The 10,311-nt window shown below is 31.3% G+C and overlaps 1 pseudogene; it reads right to left on the bottom strand.

Annotated features, from left to right (window-relative positions):
* Window positions 1-4,721: 4,721 nt before the first annotated feature.
* Window positions 4,722-7,063, bottom strand: LOC111282809 (stemmadenine O-acetyltransferase pseudogene; annotated as a pseudogene).
* Between the last annotated feature and the right edge of the window lie 3,248 nt (window positions 7,064-10,311).

Raw genomic sequence — 10,311 nt, forward strand, 5'->3', positions numbered from 1 at the left:
AAGTTGTGGAACCTCTATTTAGAGGAGCATTGAAATGTCGAGATTTGTAAGACCTCCAAGAATAGTCTCTAAGTTCTCTGGGCAAAATTCGTAAGTTTTCTTAGCTGAATCTATTTTCGTATTGAGATTTGCAAGACCTTAGGGTGTAATCCTAAGTCCTTCAGGTAGAATGTTTAAATTTTTATATTTCGAAGTTGTTGAGCCTCTGTTGATGAGGAACTTTTGTAATTATATTTTTTTATTTTTCTAGGCCCAAACAAAATGGATGTCTTTTATATTTGCACAATTCTCATTTCACAGAAAATGCGTAAAAAGTGACAGCCGTAGACACCCCATTTAGTTTAGGGTATTTTTTTAATTTAATTTTTGGATTTTAGTATTTTGTTTAGTTTAAGATTATTTATTTTGTTAATTAATTGATTTATGGTTTAAAAAAAGGAAAAAAGAAAAAATTTGATTCAATTTGAAGTCTAGTGTTTTAATTGAAAAGGGAATGTATTGATTTGAGAGGTAGATTTGGATTAAAAATCTAAAATTGGTTTTGATTAGGAGATTGAAACCAAGTAAACCTTCTCCTATTGTGATTTGGATTAGATGCTTATATAAAAAACCCCATTAGGATCAATTAGAGACAATGAAAAATCAATAAAAAAAAATCAAGAAAGAAAGAGTAAAAATAAAAGTAAAAATAAAAAATAAGAGTTTTTTTTAGTCTTTTTCAATGTTTGGGGTTTAGATAATTAAGATTTTCTCTTGGAAGTTTTATATTTGGAAAAGGAGTTGAGAAGAAACACAAAAATGAGGCATTCAACAAAAAATTTTTACAGTAAAGTTTTTTAAAGTTTTAGGTATATATGTTTTAGGTTTATATTTGATTTTTGTGTAAACCAAAACGAAATGTAATCATCACAGGTGATTGGCTCTAGCAAAACCATAGATTGTTTTGTAAAAAAGCAAGAAAGAACACAACATAAATTTTATTTTTTTCTTCTTTATTTGTATATTTATTTATATTATTTAATTGTTTCTCTTTCTTCTTTTATACATATTTAAAACAAATTTTTATAATAAATTCATAATTCTTGCCAAATGATTGGATGATTTAAATCTTAATTTATGAATTCTACTAAACAATTGCAGAACTTCATAATGAATTTTCAAAAAATAATTTTTCAATCTTACAAAATGATTTGAGGATTTAAATTTTCTTTAAATCTTACCAAACTATTGGAGGATTTAATGACTTTTTTTTTTCAAAAAAAATTGTTGAGGTTTTCAAATAAAAATCTCACTAAACGATTGGGGGATATGCATTGGTATAAAATCTTACCAAACAATTAGAGGATTTATTATTTACTTTCAAAAAATAATTTCTTAGAAAATATGTTAATGAATCTAATGATAGAGCCTCTTCAAAGTGGGACACGAGTCTCTATAAATACTTTTGAGGTGAAAAAATTATCTTAAATCATTTCCAAATGATTGGTGTAATTTTAAGATCAATTTACAATAATTAAATTTACTTGATAAAAATTCAAAAATATTTTAAAGTTTGGATAGTATAAAATCAAATTGGTACCATCATTTGATGGGCGTTGTGATGGTGCTACGACATTCTTCATACGTAACCGTACTCCTAGATCTAGTCTTGGTTTTGTAGACATAAAATTTACCTTTTAAAGATACCTAAATTAAGCTTGGGATATCTATTTAAAAAAAGATAAATTCACTTAAGTGACCATTCACACCTTAACAAAAAATATTGATTGTGACTCCTAAAGTCAGATCTAACTATAAATCTATGAATCTAAACGTTATAACAATGATCAACCCTATTTCCTTCCCTTTTTACATGCATGCACTATCAAACATTAAGCCCTTTAGAGGAAGCCTTAATTTCCTCAATCAGGTTCCAAATCGGTGACATATCCCTGCTTTCCTTCTTTATATGGTTTACAAGCCCCACAGAGTCCCCTTCCAGCACCATCCCTGAGAATCCTAGTACAACAACAAATTTAACTACTTCAATTGCTGCCAAAGCTTTAACCATTCTTGGATCACTCACGCTTGATTCTGTCTTGTTAATTGCTGCAATTACATGTCCTCGTGAGTCTTTGACCACAATACCAAGTCCTCCAACCCTATTTTTTACATCAAGAGCTCCATTAAAATTAACTTTAACCATGTCTCCAACTAGGACAGTCCATTCGCCCGGGTCCCTGGATGTTAGGACACCATGTTCTTCTTGGGCACTTTGTTTTGTATAAAAATATTGAAGAGCAAAACATGCAGCATGCCTAAAATCATGTTGTACTCGGTTCTTCACCAGGTCATTCCTAATTGACCAAATAGCCCAGTCAATTGTTATCACTTTCTCCAAAAGATTCATTTCAAAGCCCCCAGAGAGATTTTTCAACCTTCCCCACACCTTCATTCCTTGTTGACTTGTTCTACATCTCCTTGGCTTGTAAACAGTCAAAGAGAGCATGCTCCACCGTCTCTTCAGCGCTATTACATCTCTAACATATAGCCTGCGCTAGGATCTTCCTCTTTTGCAGGTTCTTGAAAACTGGTAGGACTGCATGGCATATCCTCCACGCAAACATCTTTATTTTGTTTGGGAGGACCATGCTCCATAATTTATGCTAGTCTTCAAACACCATTGTTCCCTCCCCCCTCTACACGTGGTACATCTGTCTTTTGAGTAAATGGTATCCACCTCTAACTCTATGTATGCCATTATTCTCAAAGTGCCATATCGCTACATTTTCCATCTCCATGCTTACAATTTTTATTTCTAGGATATTGTCCACCGTGGGTCCTGGAAATAATTCTTTTAGCTTCATTTTGTTCCAGCCTCCATCTTCCTCCTCAAATAATTCACTAACCTTTTCCACTCTAGGGGTGACGTTTTCAAGAAGCTTTAGGAAAAAAGAGGTTTCGTTCGGATCCATGGGTCTTCTAGGATTCTGACCTCTTTCCCATTTCCCACCCGCCACCTAACCCCTATTTGCAAAAGCTTCCTTCCCTTGCATAAGCTTTTCCACGTATAAGATGGTCTGAGACATTCATCAGCTTCCAAGAAAGACTTTCCAGGAAAACACTTTGCTTTTAGGACTTTCTGGACCAAGGATGATGTGTCTTGGATAACTTTCCATCCCTGTTTAGCAAGCAACGGAAGATTAAAACATTCCATATCTCTGAAGCCAGGATCCACATCCTTTTTTGTCTTACAAAGTTTTTTCCATGATAACCACTGTATACCTCCTTTGTCTTTATTGTTTCTCCACCAATAAGAGCTCATAATCATATTCATTTCCTGGCAAAGGCTTTTAGGGAAAAGAAACCACGACATAGCGCAAGCAGACTTTGATTGCAGCACTACCTTTACAAAGATCTCCGTTCCACCTACCGAGATCCATCTGTGTGATTTTCGATTCTCTCCCTCAGATTGTCTAGCACCCATCTAACATCTCGCCTCTTACTCCTCCCAACAAATATTGGCAGACCCAAATATTTTTCTAGATTTATAGTGATCTGAATATCAAACAGGCGCTTGATCTCCTCCTGTTTGTCATTGCCTATATTAGTACTAAAGAATAAGCTCGATTTCTCATAGTTTATCTTCTGACCCAATCCCTCCTCATAGATCTTCAAGAGACCCCTTACCCTTTCACATTCAGTCATATCTGCTTTAATAAAAAGCATATTGTCATCTGCAAAAAATAAGTGAGTAATTCTCTGGCCTTTAATACTGTTTCGGATACCCTTCAATAGTCCGTCTCTTTGATGCTTGTTTAAAAGAGTCGATAGACCCTCCGAACGTAATAGAAACAAGCATGGTGATAGAGGGTCTCCCTACCTCAACCCCCTTTCGAGAATTGTAATATCTTATGTCAGCCCATTTAAAACAATTTTGTAAGAAATAGATTTAAAACAATGCATAACAACCGAGATCCACTTTTTCACAACACATCCTTCTCATAACTGACTCGATGAAGCTTCATTGTACCCTATCTAAGCTTTGTTCACGTCCAATTTAATAGCCCCCAATTGGTCTTATCCCTATCTTTTAGTCTTATGGTATTTAACAGCTCATAAGTCATAAGGGTATTATCTGTGATCTATTTTTTCGGAACAAAAACACTTTGATTCTCACTTATATAGAAGGATAGAACTTTTTTTAATCTATTAGCTAAAACTTTTGTAATGATATTGTAAAAACCATTATAAAGATTTATTGGACGAAATTTGGTCATTTTAGTGAGTTGTTTTGTTTTAGATACCAGTACTATGGAGGTACCATTAATCTTCTCAAAAACTGTTCTCATCATTTAAAACATCAAAAGAAAAATTGGTCACATCTTTTCCTATAACATGCCAAAAGGAGTGATAAAAGCTTGCAGACTTACCACCAGGACCTTGATGGACCTGGGGCCTTGTGAGGATGTATTTGATCGATGGCTTCAAAAATTTCTTCTGCATTAAATTGGCGTGTAAGTTGGCGTCATTCATCCCCACTTTCAATTTCACCTTAAAATGGCCTCCAATATTGCATCTTGATTTGTAGGCCCACTTGTTTTGAATAGTTCAGCAAAGTAGAACATGCCGTGGGCTGTTATGCTCCTCCCATTTCCGTCGTGCGCGATTATACAATGACATGTACGGTAGAGAATGGAATTGGTAAGATACTTTCAATTTAAGCAAATGTGGACAAATTCAAGTCTTGCTCGTTTACTTGATTCATAAGGAATTGGAAAAAGTTGAATTTATTAAATTTGTACTCTATGCTTGATGAAAAGAATACTGATTGTGATCAATTTCTTAGAATCAGCTAACCAACTCCATCATATAATTAATTGTGAAATTCAAAGTATTTTTTTGGTCGACTTTGAGAGGATCAATCCTAAAACTCTAAAAAAATACTTTAATTCTTGCATTCAAGCAATGTTTAAGACGTTGAAACTTAATTCCTTTTGATTTTATTGTCATCTTTTATGAGCCTGCAGGTATCAGATGAGCTGAAAACAAACGGGACCTGTCACTTTAAGGAGCAAAGATGAACTCTTTTTAGGAGTTAATAAACTCTTCTGTTTTCCGCTGAAACAACACATTAAAACAACTAGACGTACAGAGCATCTAAGGTAGTTCAAACCTAGCCCAAATGAGGGCCTGGACAAAATCTCAACCAGGGAGAAAAACCGTCCTGAATCTGTTCCAGCAATAACCTTTTGGAAAGTCTTTCCTTGGGTTGATGGATTACATGTTGTGTATAATCTTGGTAATGGAATACAAAATTATAACTACCTATATAAATATAATAACGTTTCAGTTGTTAATTTAGTTGGGATTCTCATGATTGACATTGATCGAAAAAGAAGACAAAGATTTTTTATTTATAAACAAACCTTGCTAGCTATACTTAATTACGAAACGGACTAGAAAGTTAAAGAAATACAATAAACGCTTTTTTCACACTTACAAAGAAAGAAACGATAAACTAAACTGGTGCTATGAACTTTTGTTTTTCGTTTGTCCCATTGGATTTTCAGATTTCAGTGCCAGAAACCAGGATGCCACTTTTGAATAGCTTTTCCTAGAGCTAAAAGTCAGAAATTTTGACTTTAGAAGTTGAAGAAACATACGAAAGGAACTCCTTGTCAGCTTCAAGTTTAGCCATGTCTTCCTGTTTCAAGTTGATCCATGCCTCAATTCCATCTCCATATTTGGTGTCAAAGAGAGAACAGAGATTCTTGAAAGTCAAGCGAGCAGAGCCAAGCCAAACGGGCTTTCCCCACCCAAAGTCAGCTACATACACAGGAAGCCTGCACAAACTGGTGAAGCTAAAGGTGACCACCTCTCCCTTCATGAAACTTGCAGCCCTGCTTTTGATGAAATTCAAGTGCCCATCAGTGCTTTGAAGCTGCTTCACATACTCGGCATTCACATTCCTAATTGCTTCTCTCATCTGGTTAAGAATGTCATAAAATTCATCTTTCTTATCCATTGATGGCACTGCAATCGCTGGCCTGCTGATATTCCCAAAATGGTGATTTGGAAGCGGCGGGTCCATCCTTGTACGCAAGTTCATAGCATGAATCACTGTGTAGATCTTTCCTTGGTCTACTTTTTCTTGAGTGGCAGCCATAAAGCGGCTCCATATAAAGGCAGATAAGGCTTCAACACGAGTTGGGCGCCTGGCGTCGATGCTATTGTTGTCTGTGAACATGTCTCTGATAGCTGCTATTGTTGGAGCATCGAAGACAAATCTTCTGTTCACTAAATTGTCCTTTGTAATCCCAGTCCTCGGCTGGAACCCAGATATATCCCTTGGTGGGAAAATGGTAGCAGAATCGAACTTAGGACTTATTAAATCAGTGTCACCACGAGCAAAAGCTGCCCAGCAGTCAATGACCGTGAAAAATGATAAGGCATCACCAACCTTGTGTGACATCCCAAGGAAAACTACTAAACCTCCACACTCAAGGTAGGTGACTTGTGCTATAGCGGGTAACTCATTGGCATCATCAAGCTCAAGAGGAATGAACTTGTTGTTGTTATTTGGATTTGGATTTTCAAGAATATCAGAAAGGTGGCAACTAGCCTTGGCTTCCACAAAGAGAACACCTTCGTCGTTGCAATTAATAAAGGCGTTGTCCTTAATCCGCCCTGCTAGCGGGTAGTACACAGACAAAGCTCCGGATAAAGCTCTTTTTATCCTGTTACATCGTTCCAAGTTGCTAACACCACCATGTTCTTCGGGATAGAACATAACCAAAGGCATGAAAATTGGTGGCTGAATCTGATCAAGAAAAGAGAGTTGGTAATTACGAAGGTGGTCAGGGGTTGGGACAGAGGGTTTGATCATTTCTTGGGAAAGTACTTCCACTTCAATCTTCATTTTTGGTGGGCAATAACGGAATCTCAACTCAGGAATGATATCTGCTAAGATAGTGGATTTGCCACCCCCCTTTCTAAACTGAGGTTTATATAGAGGTGATAAGAACACAAGTCGAGTGCCATTATTCCAAAATTTTCTACAGTTTAAAATAACAAAAAAAAAATGGAACCCACCTATTTGTCTTTACTCAAAATGCAGAAATATCAGATATTGATAGAAAATTTCACCTAGGTATTATGTGTTTCACATTCAACTTTCGAGCGGTCAGCGATCTCCTATGAAGCATAATAATTAAATATATTAACGGGTAGGTAATGGTGACGATAATTCATTAGAACAAATTACGCGATTGAAACGTTCAGAGAATTCATCCAATTACTCTGGCGTTAGAACAAATTACACATAAATTTACGAAAAGATGTTTTCAAAGATTACAATTTCTCTACCTACTCCGCTTTTTATTAGAATTGAATACTTATTCCCTTTCAATTCGAAAAGATGATATGCAATTAAGACTACAAATTAAAGTTTGGTGACAAATGAATAATAAATAAATTAAATATTAATCTTAAATTTAATTGAAAGTAAACTACTCAATTTCATTATTTTTTTAAGCTTCTGAAATTAAAAGATCCTTTTCCTTATCTAATATATTAATAAATGAAAAAAAAATGACTCCAGTACAAATTAAATTGTATCATTTCTTCTGTATAATTTCAATTGTAGAAAAAACAGGAACCGACAATGTGCACGTTGTATTCGAAAAGATAGTGCCCCTTTCTGTCTCCAAACAGCGGCGTCCTTTGACTGATGAAATCCTGGAATTCTTTTCCGATGGAATCGAGAGAGGATAAGTGATGTTTTCAAGTAAGACGCCTTTGCAGTGCAATGTGAAATCTGCTGATAAAATATTAAATTATTAATTTAAGTAATCAAAGTTTAATTCTTAACATAATTTCAAATAATAACCAATAGATGATTTACTTAAGTGATAAGAAAAAAATTTATTATTTGAATTCGAATTCATTGAAAAATTATAAAAAAAATAATTTGTTTTTTTTTAATTTGTTAAACTCAACGTAAACAAACTAGTTTGGATCAACCCATTGAAGGGATCCAAGAACCTCTAGTCGTCACTAAATTTAAAAAAACAACTTCAAATAAAAAAGTTGTCAGTATAAGTATTTTAAGAAGATATTTGAACAAAATTAATAAAAAAAAATGAAACCCTGAAACTTAATTAAAGGTATCTATGGACTCCTTCAAGGTTGGATCTTTTCAAGGTTTCTTTAGGACTAGATCAAGCTCAATCCAGCTCAAAAATATTATTATTATATTAGTAAATAATATATTTTAAATAAAATTAAATTTAAAATATTAAAATAATAATATAAAAATATTTTTAAATATTTTAATAATTAATATAACTTAAATGGAGGGATAAGATATGGTCAAGTCAAACTCAAACCGAGCTTGAATTTTGAATATATCAACCAGTGCTCTCCCGATAAACTTCTAATCTTAACTTACTATGAAAAGTATTTTTTTAATTTTAGTACTTATAATAATTTTAAAATATATAAGCCATGAATTTTTCAATTGGTACATTGATTAGTGGATTTGACTGCTATAACTATGATCAGATTGATGTTCATGCAATTCAAAATAAACATAAATTATGTTCATTGACTTTGCAAACTTTTGTTTTGTATATACGTAGGTATGTATATATATATATACACACACACTAGGATAATGCAAGATCTTAAATTTTAAAATATTTTAGCTTTTCTTTAATGTATAAACTTCCATCACAATTATTTAATTTCGTTATCTTAAAAGAGTTGATCTGCTCTATAAATATATATATATATATATAAAATAAATTTAAAAGGGTATAGGCATAAATTCTTATCATGTGCAGACGTGATTATATCACCTATTTGGAATGAATATAAGGGGAGAATTACAAAATAGAATCAAGGTTATGATGATATGATAAGTATTTAATTTAAAATTAATTTATGATAAATAAAAATGTTTATCTTAAATATAAGATTACAAAAAATTTAATTAATCAAAGCATATTTTTTTAATTAAGCCAAATTATTACAGCTGCAAGCCTGGAATCAAATAGCATTAATCACAATTGTTTTTGTTTCCTCTCGCTTGCTATGATCACTTCAATTTTGAAGCTGAAGGAATTCGCTCCATATCTGTGTGGAAATTAAAAACAAACAAAATCATAACCCTAACAATTATTTACAAAAGCTTTACTATCACTCAAATGATAATTTAACAAGATTTAATCCCATTTATAAAATTTAAAAATTTTACTATCAATATATTTAAGAAATTTTTTTCTATACTAGTGATATATATAATATATAAATTAGATTGTGACACGTGCGATATACAAAATAGTTTTACATATTTAATATGAATATATACATATAAATCAGTTTTTTTTTTTTAAATTATATTCATATCTTCAAATTTTATATTATATATATTGACTTATCTTCAAAAATAAACATTTTGAAAAAAAAAAAATTATATGTTTTTCCTTTGGACTATTTTATCTAGAATAATATTTATACACATGCAAGATTATATAAAATAAAAATAAATTATATTTCTTAAAAATCAAAACATATATATTATTGAATGATAAATTAAATAATAAAAGAACTATTAATATATTTTCACTTTTGTCATTTTGACCAAATTTTTTGTACAAAATATGAAAAATATCAAGAGATATGTGAAAAAGAAAAACTAAATTGAAAAAAAATTATTTTTCATAAGAACGAAATTGCAATAGTAACAAAATATATCTTAGAAAAAAGTTATAAACAAAATAATAATAATAAATTGCAATAATAATAGAATATATCTTCAAAAAAGTTACAAACTGAAAATAAAAATAAAAAACTGATATAATTATAATCTTAAATTTATAAAAAGAACAATTAAAATTGAATAGATAATTTTTAAATTAATTTTTTAAAATTTAAAAGGAATATAATAAGTGATAGGATGGAATCAAATTTTTTACACACATTTGAAATATAAATTTGATAATTAAAGTTGAGATAAATATAATCCTTTTGATAGTCTTATTATTTTAAAATTTTAATATAAAAAATTATTTGAACTTTTAATATCTTACATAAATTTTCAAAAAAATAATTTTTTTATTGATTCAAATCAAGATAAAAAGGTTATTGAAAGATTTCAATAAATTTAATCTTTATAATTTTTAAATATGTTGAAAGATTTTGACAATTAAATAATTTCTTAAATAAAATTATTTGATAAACAACTAAAATTATTTATTATGAAAATAAAATCCTTATTTAAGATTTTTAATTTTAAAAAACATATATCTAGATTGATTTAATTTTTAA

This window comes from Durio zibethinus, chromosome 5 (genome assembly GCF_047325235.1).
Source record: "Durio zibethinus cultivar Kanyao isolate XHJ-2024 chromosome 5, ASM4732523v1, whole genome shotgun sequence".
NCBI lineage: Eukaryota > Viridiplantae > Streptophyta > Magnoliopsida > Malvales > Malvaceae > Durio > Durio zibethinus.